Source organism: Pyrus communis, chromosome 17 (genome assembly GCF_041283825.1).
Source record: "Pyrus communis isolate YQ-2024b chromosome 17, ASM4128382v1, whole genome shotgun sequence".
Classification (NCBI taxonomy): domain Eukaryota; kingdom Viridiplantae; phylum Streptophyta; class Magnoliopsida; order Rosales; family Rosaceae; genus Pyrus; species Pyrus communis.
Genome location: NC_142581.1, coordinates 17,565,082 through 17,578,782, shown reverse-complemented (window position 1 = coordinate 17,578,782; position 13,701 = coordinate 17,565,082).

The following is a 13,701-nucleotide window of genomic DNA, read 5'->3' as shown; positions in this document are numbered from 1 at the left end:
TACGATAATTGAGCTATGTGAAATGCCGTCTCTCAAATTTGTTTGAACGATGGGAATGTGTAGATTAGATTTTGGTTGTAATTTGATATGATCAAATGTTGTAAATGAGCATAAGCTCTTCTTTACTTTAAAGTAATTTGATTTGGTCAAATGTTGTAATAGAGCATAAGCTCTTCTTTACTTTGAAGTATTCCTTTCTTTTATTTGATATGCATGAAATTGGAGTAGTAGGGTCCAACGCCCAATAGGAAAAACGCCATAATGTGATTAAACGCATAACTAAAATCAATTACCATCCCTAGACTGAGATCCAACACTAGGTTCGTGTTGGATCGAAGTAAAGGTTCATAGTCATCCTAAGGCCCTAAGGCAACTATATAATCCATCAATGAATGCAAAGCTTATGTTAGTAGTACCATATACTCTTGCTTTAAAAACCGTTTTACAAGCATAGTGGGAGTATCATATACTACTAAGTCAATCACATAGACCAATAGTTGTAATAGGACCAAAATTGTTTTAATGAGATTAAAATGCATACTTATATATGATTAGACCTAAAAATCCTGAACCAAACCGTTATTGAGTTGACAAGTGTGAGAGTGCTTTGAACACTCTTTCGTGGCCTTCCACCATGGTAGCCTCTGATCATTACACCTACTTCACCCTATCATGGAGAGAGTACAAAGTATGTGCTTACACTCAGGAGGAGTTCTATACGCATACATGATGTTTTGAAGGTCAGCAATGAGAATGATCATCATCATATCATTGTTAGGTTGTTCTTGAAACCCCTAACCGAACTTGCATGGTGGGAATGACTTAACTAAGTGTAATGGAGCCAACATCATATCATTGTAAGGCATCATTCTCTAGAGGCCAAATAAGATGGGTATTTACATGAGATGTAAATGAGTAAGTGTACTCTCTCATTATTATTGATGCTAGCCAACATCATATCATTGTGAGGTGGGCTTGGTAATAATGAGCATCCCATACCCTACTAAGAGTTTCCTCCAAAACTCTCGAATTCCGATGAGGGATATGGAATTGGCCAAAAAGAGTGGGTGGTGCTATTTGATTTAAAGACCCAGATCAAATAGCTTAAAATCAAACAATTTATATTTTTTATGTATTTATTTACCAATATATTTGCAAACGCTATCCAAAACTGGACAAAGAAAAGCCGAAGGCTTTAGTTTCCGGACTTGGTACCACATTCCCATAGATTGTCTTGAATGGATTGTATATGTACCAAAGTAGTCTCATCCTCACAATCTTCCTATTGATAATGTATCAATGGAAGAACATGTTAGATAAGTTTATCATAAAGAGGACAACAAAAACAACTAGTGTTTATTCCTTTGTTGTATGAACAAAGGAACTTAAGAAGATTAGCACAAAGACATGGACACTTTTAGTGTCATAATTCTTCCATTACAAATCGTTGTATGAAGAAATAAGAGTTGCTTTGAACAAACTCTTAGTTAACGCAAACAGTAGTGCTTGTTTCTTTGTTAATGAACAAGGAACTTGAGAAGTAAGCACAAGGGCATGGACACCTTATGTGCCATGATTCTTCACTTACAAATTGTTGTATGAAGAAATGAGAGTTGCCTTGAACAATTCTTGAAAGTTTGTAATCATGTTCAGAACATAATGGTTGATTGACAAAAAGAGTCCATCAAAATGGACTTATGATGATTTTGAATCATGGAGTGTTGAAGTGTTAAACCACTTCAGGAGACAAAAACTAAGCAAGGACTTCACCTTTGTGTCCCCATCCACATGGTTCACTAAGTTTATTGTAAACTATAAAGTGAACAATAACCGCACGCTCTCCAAATAGTTTGATGTGTATAACACAATTGAAATAAGTTTCAAGAGAGATAGTGGGAGTTTAGGGATGACTATTGTAGTCAAAGGAGAAGTCAAATGAAGAAGGCGAAATAACTCGAAGGGAACAAACTTTCTTTATGAAAGGATGGAAATTGGAAGGAGTATTTGCAAGAAATGTCTTGCAAGTGTCATGAACACACCTTTCGAAGGTGTTGTAAATTGTTCTTGAATAGTTCAAAACAGTTGGTTCTTCTACTTGAATACTTGATTCAGTATTAGTAACTATATTTTACAATCGTTATAAAAGTGTGGCTAATAAGAAGTAGAAGATCAATGAGAGAATAGTAAGTACTTCACATTCGGAACGTGAATAAAATATAGATCTCTACGAAAATAGTAGTACTTAATTCCTCATATGAACTACCAAAGAAATTGGAAAAATAAAGATTGTCTTTACATTCCAATTTGAATAAGGAACTTAATTCTGTTATTGTAATTTTAAAAGATGAATGAATGTTTTGTTTGACAAAACATTTTCTTTATTAATGAATGATTGGATTATTGTAATCTAATTGATTGTCTCTATAGTAGAGATGATGTGGTAGTGTTAATTGTTTAGAATATAACGATGCTTAAAACCCAAAAGGTTGCAAGGTGGTGACTAATCCCACTGAGTTGTGACACCTCTACAACATAAATTACAACTTGGTCATACATGGATGCTTTGGATCGTTAGATCCAGATCCAATGCCTTCTTGTTAAAATTATATAGAGGCGAAATGTTCGAATCTTTATGCTTTTGAAAAAAAGAAAGAATCACAATGTTGTTGAGGTTAATTCACTTAGATGTTAGTGGCACTTGTCCACAACATAATACTACTCATGTTGTATGACATTCACCGAAGATCGCTCTCAGTTGGACTATCGTTTATTTTAAATAAACACAAGTTCGAATACTTTACAAAAGGACTCAAAGAATTTAAGAATGTAAGTTGATGAGTAAGACGTCTAAAGTATTTACCTCCTTAGATTTGGTCCAAGAAAAACTAACATTTTAGAAGAGTTTCCTTGAAAGATATCAAGGAAGGTAGCATCATAAGGTAATGGATTTCTCCATTGGGAGAAGAATGAACTCGAATAAGATGTAGTTCGTTGGATGTTATCAATTACCCATATATAGGATATATATACTTCTAAGACAATATGATTATCAATTAGAAGATCTTCCAAAAATTTCCACGACTCCATAGGATGTAGTTGGAAAGAAAGACAAGGCTTAATCGTGTTAAGATTTAGGGTTGTGCGCTAATAAGTAATATTTGTTTGAGAACAATCTTGTGGGATATCCTTAAATTAACCTTTGGATATCACTTCTATAAACCAACTAACAAATGTTATTTGTTGGGTAGTTCATTGTAATCCTACAATAGGATTTGCCTAAGATAGACCAAATAAATGAGAGATAGAACTAAAAGAATGGGTTCTTTGAGTGATAAGATGATAATCAAAAAATATAACAACCTAGTTCCTACACCACTAGCTCCAAGGTAGTCGAGAAGGATTTATAAACCATCTCAGTTGAATGTTTTGAACTTTATGACTATGTCATAGAGTTACACCTCTTAATTCGAAAGAAATAAGAATGAAAATCCTTATGACTACATTGAGTGTATATACGACATATACTTAAGGAAATGGTATAGTACCATTTGACCCGAAATAGTGAAGCATTCATAGCTAATTGGTAGCTTAAGGTAACTACAATCAATGAGATTTGTTGACCTGGAAGAAACCATCTTTGACGTAGTCTTGGTTTCTATTAATTCGAAGATTGCTAGCTACAACTAAATGGTGATTCAATGTTTAGACATAATATGGGTTTCCAAAACCATTATAAAGATAGTCTTGATAATATATATGTCTAAGACTAGGAATCACAAGACGTGTAAGTTGTAGAGATCCATCCATCATGAATCTTAGCAAGCTAATAAGAGCTATAAGCGTCTTATGAGAGAAAGATCAAATCGTTTGATTTCTCATAAACATGTAAATGAATCTTATGTTTACTAGGTTTATAAAAGATTTGTGGGAGTTAATCATATTCCTAAATTTGAACATATATATGATATATTTATTTTGGAAATGAAAGGAATTCTTCTTCGTTAAAGTTATGACTTTAAACATTCTATAACGATAGAATGTAAATGGGAGACATAGTCTATATACATAGGATGGAAATCTATAATGATAGATTTCAAGATATGATTGGATTATCTTAATCCCTATTGATAGATGATAGATGTAGGAAGTTTCTCGAATGATAAATTTCAAATGAAGGGACAATTCTAGTCAAACTGAGAGTTGCTCTTCTAAAAGTGAATGCACCCTTTTGACTCCCAAAGAAGCATAAAGCGTAAATAGAATCCATTATGCATACGTAGAAAGGTGATTTACGTATTTCATATTGTATGAAACACGTTGATATGAGTTGTACCAAGATCGGTACAAGATGATATCAGTGCAAGCCCAGGATCAGAACCATGGTAACTGTCAAGTGAGTCCTTAGGTATTTAAGAAATACTAAAAGATAGATTCCTCAAGAATGAGGAAGAATTAGAGTAATGCAATGGAAACGTAAATGTATTAGATTATGAATATAATATCATAACCATCATTGGATGTCTATTCATTATGAATGAAGAGATAATTGGATATCTCTTTATTATGATTAAAGAGATATTTAGGTGGAAACGTTATAAGTAATGACTTTAGTGTGTTCCATCATGCATGCAAAATATATCGCCATATAGAAGCTTACAACAATGTTGTTTGGATGGGAAAGTTCATCTATGAACTCTTCATTCGATTCCAACCAGAAAGTGTCTCTAGCGTACCCTCACTACGACACTAATAGGGAAATAACTTAAGCCAGGAAATCAAGGTCTCGTCAAGATCCAACCTCAAATGAGAGACTGAACCACATGATCTGGAATCATGTACAATGGTGATGTCGTTATTCTCAAGGTTGCTTCTATGGATAACATATAGATATCCATTGTCTAGGCCTACTACTCGACCATTTTTGAAATGAATTCAGAAGAGGTATCATCACTGATCACCAAGCTGATTGGCTCTAGAACAAGTGGGAGATTGTTGGAAATGTGCCTTAAAAGCCAATCATATGATGATACTTTACGGACATTGCACATGTTAAACTAGTCTAGTTTAATATAAAGGGCAAATATTATTGTTTAAAGCTGTCTCATATAAATGTTATACGCTTAAATGATAAGTCCAAGGAATATGTAATTGGGAGAATATGATCTAAAGAAGTTAAATTCATGAGACCAGTCTATTTCGTATACATATCCTAAACTTTTCTAATCATAGGATTGCCAATTGGGTATTGATAGTCCGTTAAGATCAATACCTGTTATGTCTTCTCTTAAAGAGAATGACTAGTCTTGAGTCATTGGTGTGGCTGACACCAAGACAAGCATGTAGGTGCTCAATAGAAAATGAGTCCACTGAACACGATCAACAAGGAGTTTTCATACTCATGTCCCATGAGAACTTATGGTTGGGATAATGCAAAGTAGTCCTTTGACCTGAGGCATCATAGTTGTCTTGTGGTTAGTTCCTTGATCTTTGACACTCAACCAAAGGGTGTCCACGGCATAGTTGGGGTTAAGCCACTTAGCCATAGAGGCAAGTGAATGCACAACAAGGGATCTCTAACCTTCAAATCGTTTGAGGGAGAATACTCTATGATATGATTAAGAATCTCTGGCCAGAGTATGAATGAGATTTAGGAAGTCGTTCCAAATCACATTCAAGGTAATCATATAAGTAAAAGAATCACATTGGATAGTAGACATGAATAAACTATCAAACCAAACAGTGTGGTCAAGAGTACTGTATTAAAGAAAGACCGTATTGCATTGTAATCCTAAACTGAATAGGTTATCCACCTCTTCTGATTAGGTTGGGTAGCTATGATATATTGGCTAGGTGTCACTCATGGTTTGTGGAAGCCCTAAAGGTGTATAATCACTAAAGGGAGAATTGAAAGTATGTTTCAATTCACAATCGATTTGAAGAGTTCTAATCGTCCACTGCCTCGCTAAAAAAAACCTAATGGATCGTACACCATGTAAGGTAAAGATTGAAGAAACAATGGAGATGAGTAACGATAATTAAATGGTTTAATTATTTATGGCTAGGATTAGTTAATAAGTTAATTAATCAAACGAATAAGTTTGTTTTAGCTTTTGAGTAATTATACGACCTCAAGGCCCATTAACTTAAGTTGTATGACAACTAATGACTAAAGACTCAAAAGGGCCCAAAAGCCCAAAGCCTTTAGAAAGCCGGCCATATTGTACATGAATGGGTTTTGGTTCTTTTTGTCACTTAAGTGAAGTGACTATATAAAGGAGTTTATAGCCAAAAGTTCATTAGGGTTTTCTAGAGAGAAAATATGAGAACACAAAGCTCTCTCTTCTCTTAGGAGGCCGGCCACCTAAGAGGAAAATAGCTAGCAATATTTATTCCTTCAGATCACTCATCTCTTCCTCAATGCTCTCCTTGGTGTGGAGACTTAGAGGTTCCCTATTTTGGGAACTTGGAGAATCCTTTCATCCATCCTCCTCCAAGAAATCCATGGAGCTAAGAAGTAAGGAATGAAAGCCCTCTCTCTTGGGTGATTAGCCCTTGCTTAAGCAAAGAGGAATCAACAAAGGTATAATATTTCTCAACTCGCTTTGTTCTTAAGTTGAGTTTTGGTTTACCACAACTACTCTGCCTTGAATTTCTTGGGTAAAGTTTTGTTTTTTGAGTGCATACAAGCATGATTCCACCTTTTAATTGTTAATTGCATGCATAGATGTTGCTCAAATGAACTAGTTTTCACAAATATGTTCTTCACAAAGCTGAAGCACTCCCTTGAAGAATCAACAAGCATTCGTGCCGATTCCTTCAAGACTTTGTTGCAAGCTCAAAACTTGTAATGACGTTCGTTTCAAGATCAAGTCGCCAAGACCCTTGAATCAATGAAATCCCGTATCTACATCATCTTTGTCACAGCTTTTAGGTGAAGACCATCCACACATCGTTTCAAGCTCAAAACTTGGAGCAATCGTTCAATCGTTCGTCCAAGATCAAATCATCACGACCCTTGGATCAACAACCTACGCATCTACATCAAATTTGAAGACTAAATTAGAGGAAAGTTATAAACAGAGATTGTAACCTACAAATTCAAATCAATACAAATCTACTTTGTACACGTGTTCTTGTTTCATTCATTATAGAATTTTCGTGTTTACAGTATGATCATCCTTATGTTGAGCCTCTTGGAGTATTCATACTAACACACCAATGACAAAAGAAGAAGTGAGGGATTTGATTGTGCTAGCGAGATCACTTACCTAGATTAAATCTCTTGGGCACACTAACAACCATGAGTTTTTCTCTCTTTTTACTAAGGGAAAAATATAATCCTTAGGGACATATGAGTGAATAATGGGTATTTATAATACATTAGCGGAACCTTTAGTGGGCTTTAAGCCAAGGAGACTTTCTCCTTCCATCGAATCTATTTCTACTACCCCCCTTGGGCTTGTGATTTGGACCTCTTTTAATTAACTAAAGACCAAGGCCTATTTTAATTAAAACCATGTCAAATCATATATACATATATATGATCACCATGATGCATCTCATGTTGAAGTAGTTCTTACAAACATAGCTTCATCAATAAGTACTTCCGCCAAAGATTTCTAAAATGGATGTTCAAGTGGCTTCAAGTGATATCTCCTCTTATTGGACAATTTCCAAAAAGTGATACATTCCTTGTTATTCATTCATTTATAGCAACACACTATCGGGCCCTGCGAGATAGTGACTTTGAGGTGAATTTAAAGTTCATAACTATAAGCACAAGATATCTGATGAAGCCTCAAGTATGAGAACTATTTTCATACTAAAACCCGTAGCTTTATAACGTTTGACATGTGGTAAGCATCCATACGAAGCTTATAGGGTGCCCAATCTCCTGTGAACTTGTTCAATAGACAAGCACCTTCATATCCACCACATGTTCAACATGGGTAGCATTAGATCATACTAACCTTAATGCGATATACACCAACCTTTCCAAAGAGTCAATGTCTAGTTGACTTTCCAAATGGCTGGGAACTTTGTTTAAGGATTAAGTGACTATGGAATACAAGTTTCCTGCCTTAACCTCATTTAGGACACTATTTCCATACCTTAAGTCCTATGGACTTATTCATTCTCTATAACATAAAGTCAAACTTATGAATGAATTAAACTTGCCCTATTATTACTTAATTAAAATGGAGTTGTTACATAATAACCTATATTATGAAATTGGCTTCTAGGGCACAATTCCAATAGTACCTGCCTAAGAGCCTTTGATGCCTAAATTAACAAAGCATGTTTAGAGCGCCACATGGGCGGATTTAATGGCTGAGAAGTTATCTTTATAGATGCAACGTTGGAGGAGAATTCTTAACTTGGCTAATATGGGATTGATTGGATTTAATGTGGTGTTGTCACTTGTCACATTGTGACTAGACTCCAAGTTGGAGGGAAGTCTCTCATTAGTTTTAGGAATAGCCACTTATCGTGGCTCTCACTTGTTGTGAGGTCAGTTCGTGTGCTTCAAGAAGGGTGCCAAGGGTCACTGAGACCTCCTATTTGACCAATAATTGGTGGTTTCATGGTCAATATAATAGGGTTTAAACTATTGACAAACTTATACTCATAGCGTGCAAGAAAGATTATATACACTATAAACACATGCAATATTTTGTCATAATTCGATCAAATCCAATATAAGTGATAGGAGCATATTTATGCTACTTAGCTATGTTGTTTCCTTGCATTTAGGTAGTTAATTACTACTTATTATAGTCTTTTAAGCTATTTTCGTATGTTTTTAGGTCCTAATAGCAAAAGGAGCAAGAAAGTGCATTTTGGAGCCATTTGGAGCAGTTTTGGGCATGGATTGGATAGCTTAACTATGGAGCAAAGTGGATGGACGAAATTGAAGTCAAGAGAGGCTAGGAAATGCTACAAATATGGAGAAAGAAGTTCAAATATAAAGAAGATAAGAAAAGAGCAAGAAATAAGGAACATTATCCAACCTTATCTTATCCTATCCTAACCAACCTTATCCTTTCCTAAATCAAACATTATCCTATCTTATCTTATCCAAATCAGTTTGTGCCTTAATTCTAGCTATTTAGAATGGATTAGTTATACATTTAAACATATAATTTAGATTCTAGGAGCCTAATCCCTTTGTGTGCCGCATATAGGCCATTTCTTGAAGGTTTAGGAGTTATAATCCCTCTTCTACACCTATGTCGTTAGTCCTTGTCCATTTAGGTCCAGAAATATGTCCTCAAACATCCTTTCTAGAAGCCCTATCTTCCTCCAACAAAGGAGCCGCACCCTCTCCATATTCTCTTTGGTTTTCAGATTTCTAGAAGGTCCAAAAACCTAGTCCTTTTCCCATTGGATTGTGCAATCCTTTTCCTTCATAAATTGTGCAAAACCTAGCCTATAAATTCAAGCTTTTGCCGCACCATTCATACCATCCATTCACTCATTCATTCATTCAAACTTTCAGCCATCAAACACCATAATTCACACCACATCACCCTAGTGCCGCAAGCAAGGAAGGAAGGAGAAGAAGACTTGTGCAATCTACCATCCAAGGGAATGCCGTGCATGCCATTGTAGTGTGGAGTGTTTCTAGGTGTATTCTATCCTTAGTTTTAGTTCAATGTTTGTATTAATTTGGTTTTCAATTATGATGAACATATGGAACTAATTTCTTTTTAGTTGGAGGTGAATTCGAAGCCATGATTATATGTTTTATATGAATTGATTATATTCAGTTATTGTTTCTTAAGTCTTGAATGTGATTTGCTTATCTAAGTTATCAAAACTTGTTTATGTATATTGGTTGAGGGTCGACACTTAATTTGCATGTATGAATTTGATGCTAGAGTATAAGGGAGTTTCACGTAATAGTTATTCACTTATATTCACAAGTAGTGGAGGTTGCTAGTCACAATCGTGTTAAGTAAATCCTTGGTATGAGTCTCATGCATTTCATAGTGATGAATGCCTTGTCAATGCTTATGATTTTCATAGAACTTAATGACTTTTGATATGTATCTTTATTATGCGTTTCATATAGGGAACTTGAGAAAGATAATTTGGTTGCGATGCGTATTCCATTTAATTCAATGAAATAAGGAAAATCTGATGTTGATTGTGCGATGCAATTAACTTGGAGCGTTGTCATTCATAGTCTAAATGAATAATAACTAGAAATTGGTTTATATGCATATGTCGTGTGGAGAAGGACCCTCTAACTAGCCTTTCACCCATTTAATTCACCCAAATTCGTTTTTACAAAGTGTTTTATGCAAAGTTTCTGTTTTAAGTTTTAATTTCATCAAAAACAATCCCCCTTTCATTTAGTCTTGTTATTTGAGTCAAAATCTGTTTTCTTTTAGTCTTTTGAGTCAAGTTAAGTTTTATGTTCGTCAAAATCACTTGGTAGGTCTAAAATTGAGTCTTTTTGATTGTTTGTTGTTGTTTTGAGTGTTTTAAGTTAGTTTTGAGTCTATAGAATCTAGTTAAGTGTTTTTGAGTCTTATTTGTGTTGATTAGCATCCTTAGTTAATCCCCGGTCTAGAACGATCCCTACTTGCATATATACGATAATTATCACAAATAAGGTTTAATTTGTATGTCAAGTTAATTTTCACATCAATAAGCAATGTCCATCCGATTAAAATAGGTGAAATACAACTAGGTGTACAAAGAGGTGCACCCAGGTAAATGGCACAAAGTATTGCCTTTCAACAGTAGCCTATAGTCCACCATGATTAGGGATACGTGCAAGTTGGAATGGTGCTACCGATTTTGGAAATAAAATTTTGAATCTGGATCCGAAAATTTCGAAATGAATAAATGAAAATTGGAATGCATTGAGGGATTCCGATAATTTCTTAATATGTGATTCGAATTTTTTTGAAGTGTTCCCAACATATTCTGACAAAAAATCCCAAAATATTCTAACTTTTTTTGTAGTTATTTACACAAATTATGCATTTTGTAATAAACCTTTATATTTTGTTGTTAGTTTTGGACACCTTTTGTGACATCCCGTCCCGAAAACATCGGAAATGTGCTTAGGAAATGACCTTTTTACCCCTAGTTGGTTTTCGTATTATTGTTTTTGGTTACTTTGTGTGGTGTTGGCAAGCTTTGGGCCACACACACACACCTGCACATACACTGTCTCTCTTCACCCTCTCTCTGTCTCTGTCCCGTGTCTCTCTCTCTCTCCCTTTCTTCTTCTTCTTCTTCCAAAAACGTACGGACCAACACACATACCCCTCAAACTGTGGTGGATCGAGGAAACCAAGGACACATTTGAGCTCGTGAGGTCGAGGGGAACACAACCGTAGCATTTTCAGGTGAGAAACACATCGTTTTCACGTCGATTCGACGATGTCCGTTTTGAGTACTGTTCATGCAAAAGTTATACATTAAGTTTTTGGGTTTTCTGAGCTCGTAGTTGTGTTTGTGAGGTTCCCAGGAGCCTCGGAGTACTTCGTTGGACGAATTTGGACGTCGGGATCGTCCTGCTCGAAGTTGGCCGGTTTTGGAGAATTTGCACAGGTATAATCTCTTAGTTTTAGCCCTTAAAACTTGTTGGGACTTGTTCTTCTAGTCTAGGGCTTTCATTTGGTCCAAAAATCACGAAAAACGGTTGAAAAATGAGTGAGAAAACCTGAGTTGCAGGTTTTCCCAGTTTCCGGCGCCGGCGACGTTGCCGGCGATCGAAGGAAGAAGGCGACGGAATATTCCGTCAATTCTGACGGAATATTCCTAACGCCGTTAACGGATCCGGTTAGATTTAACGGAATATTCCGTCAGTTTGACGGAATATTCCTGACGGCGTCTGTTGACACCGTCAGTGTGCCTGGCACGTGGCCGCGCGTGGGGGGCGCGTAGGTCCGTGCCTGTGCTGGCGCGTGGGGGCGCGTGCGGGGTCCAAAAATTTTTCTAAAAATATGGTTGTGATCCTGAGGTTGTGTAGAGCACGTGGGTATATTCATTTGTCCATTTTGAACAATGTATGAGAAGTTATTACGAGAAACGGGTTATGTGCTTTAAAGTTAACGTTTTTATAGTTGTTTCGCATTTAGGTGACACGTACCCAGAGGACGAGCGTGCACACGCGAGGCAGGGGGGCTACGACCCTTCTACATACCAGTGAGTGGGCTTTTGTTTTCCGTATATACCTATATACATTTATATTCCCAGAAATTGATTTAAAAAGGGTTATTTGCCTTATGCCATGCATATTATTATTATCGTTTATGCATCATCACATTTATTAGTAGTGGCATGCATATACATATTTATATGTGGGTGCTGTGGAGGCATAGGTAAGTGCCAGGTAAGCTTTAATTAACGATTGCATTAATTAGTGGTTGGAGATGCTTAGAGAGCTCATAACCTGCACCCCCGGTGTTAGTGCTCCCGCCCAGAGTAGGGCACAGTCCTTCACGTGTTGTTCACCTCCCGCACCATACGCTCAGCTTGGATCCAAGCTAGGTGCATAGGCCTGTCGTACAGACCACAATAGGTGGTTCCGACTCGTAGGTGACCCGCGATTATTCGCACAGCCTTCACGTGATCGTAGCACTAGAGCGTATATATATGTTACACCCAGGCTTGTCGTACAGACCACTTTAGGTGGTTCCGACTCGTGGGCAGGTTTAGATATCGAGATTGAGATTTGAGCTCTAGATGCAGCCGTACAGGTCACGTTAGGTGACTCCGGCTGCCAGATTACATGATATTGATATGGTTATACCTGGGCACTTGCATATCACTTTGAGATTGTGGCATGGCATATCTTGAGCATGATTGGTATACCCTTGAGCATGTTTTGCATGTTTACACATACGTATATATGTTTATTTTCTGGGAAGTATACAGGTTTTACGGCGAGGGGTTAGAAAGTATTTTGTAAATGGTTTTAGAAAGGATTGTTTTTGCCCACTCACGCTTTTGTTTTGCGCCCCTCCAGGTTCTAGTTGCTTAGCCGTTGCGGTGGTTTCCCTTGTGAGCTTTTCGGCGTTCTGACAGACACTCCACATCGTAGGGTCGCCTTCGGGCGTACTATTGTTGTCGTTTCATTTGGACTGCTTTAGACCTGCTCTGAATTTGTATCGCACTAACTAGCACTCATTTTAGTACTTGTATGCTAGTTTTTAATTTATTCGTACTTTTATATTACTACTTATTAGCTTCCGCACGTGCACATGGCTACGTCACCTTTGTGTGACGGCCAGCACGCTCCGATCTCGGTCGGGGTGTGTCACCTTTTGTTCATTGTTTTTTATATTAAACATACACAACATGTCACATCCCGACCCGGGCTCCACCACATCCCGGACTCGACTCCGCCGTAGCACGATATTGTCCGCTTTGGGCCCCGACCATGCCCACACGGTTTTATTTCTGGGAAATCACACGAGAACTTTCCGGTAGGTCACCCATCTTGGGAATGCTCTCGTCCGAACTCGCTTAACTTCGGAGTTCCAATGGAATCCGAAGCCAGTGAGTCCCCAAAAGGCCTCATGCTAAATGAAGGTGGGCATGTACATATAAAGCATAGAGAATCCACTCCCCTGGACGATGTGGGATCTAACACAACATACTAGTATACCAAAAAATTAATTGAATTTATACATAGCACGTGCCATATGTTAAGAAAGAAAAAAAAAATTGCATATA